The sequence below is a fragment of the Seriola lalandi genome, unplaced genomic scaffold (assembly GCF_002814215.2).
Source record: "Seriola lalandi dorsalis isolate HSWRI2012SDOR001 ecotype SW California unplaced genomic scaffold, Sedor1 jcf7180002004872, whole genome shotgun sequence".
Lineage (NCBI taxonomy): Eukaryota > Metazoa > Chordata > Actinopteri > Carangiformes > Carangidae > Seriola > Seriola lalandi.
This window is the reverse complement of record NW_019475527.1, coordinates 1-1,448: the sequence shown is the minus strand read 5'-3', so window position 1 is coordinate 1,448 and position 1,448 is coordinate 1. Positions and strand designations below refer to the sequence as shown.

Here is a 1,448-nt window from a genome sequence, read left to right as displayed (position 1 = left end):
TGAACAACAACTTGTGCCTGAAGGAACAAACTGTGGCTGTGATCACACCCTCAGAGGTGAAACCACAACACTAATTATAACTCATAATTCATGATTAACACACAAGAACAACCCGACTCTCGTGTTTTTGTGACTCTGACAACTTTTCTAACAAGTTTTTTCAAATTGTGCACCGTGCAGCCACCTGGGTTGGCGGGACCTTCATCATCGGCACAGCGGAGACCGTGTACAACCCAAAGCTGGGCCTGATTTGGGCCGTGATGCCGTTAGCAGCAACGTTGGCCTTCACTGTCGGTAAGACTCTGACACCTCAGCGGTGGTTGGAGGAGGAAGTGTTCAGGGTCTAAGTAAAGTCCAGCTGTGAAAACCACGGTGTCACATTTGACCCCTTCTGACCTTTTTCCCTCCCCAGGCGGCCTCTTCTTCGCCGAGCCCATGAGAGACAGGAAGTATGTGACCATGATGGATCCTTTCCAGATCAAGTACGGAAACGGACTGAGCGGACTCCTGTCCGTCGCCCCGCTCATGTCAGAAATCATTTGGGTGACTTCAACGCTCATAAGTTTGGGTGAGAATTTGACAAACTACGTCTCGAGCTGTCTGGACACGTGTCTGTGTCAATGTGCTTATGTGTCATTGTGTATTTATTTATTTATTTATTATTTCTTTTAACTTGTTGGCCGTGTTTGCCTGTGAAATGCAGGATTGCTGTTTATTGGTCTTATTCCCAGATTCCCACGTGTTTCTGGAAAACGTTAAATTGTCTTACTGTCATTATTTTTTAACCACTAGTAACTTTACCCAATTGTGTCTTTTAGATCGATGCATAAACGCATCAATCACAAATTCAAATTCAATCCTGAACAATGACGTATTTATCACTCCCTCTTGTGTGCTATTGTTTTTATACAACAGTTCTATGACGCCATTTTAGTTAAATAAGCAACAACAGATGATTTGTTTGATTATTTCATCCTTTATTTGGCAAGGCTTTGCAAAATTGATTAACAGTTAATTGAACACCTGTGAAGTGGACGTGAAGTTAAAAGTCCCAGTGCTGTTATAACGTCCAATCAGATCACTTGGTCGGAGCTAACAGTTGTATAATATTCCGTGTTCCCTGAATGGGAATCCACATGCATGTGTGTGTGTTGGTGTGTTTTCAGGTGTGCACGGTAACTGTATGTGTATGTGCCATAGGTGTAACCATGAGTGTGATCCTGGACTTGTCCTACGCTGTGTGTATCTGGATCTCTGCAGCTGTGGCCATCACCTACACTCTGCTGGGAGGCCTCTACTCTGTGGCCTACACAGACATCATACAGCTCTCTCTCATTTTTATCACCTCGGTGAGTTAGTTTGGATTATCCCTCTGGAGTCCATTTTTATTTTATTTTTTTTAGTGCATTAAATTCTGTCTTTGTGTTCCACCTTTTGTTTCCTTTTTT

General features: G+C 43.1%; 1 pseudogene; it reads left to right on the top strand.

The window, feature by feature from the left end:
• The first annotated feature begins 180 nt into the window (after nucleotides 1–180).
• Nucleotides 181–1,349, top strand: LOC111669463 (high-affinity choline transporter 1 pseudogene; annotated as a pseudogene).
• The last annotated feature ends 99 nt before the right edge of the window (nucleotides 1,350–1,448 follow it).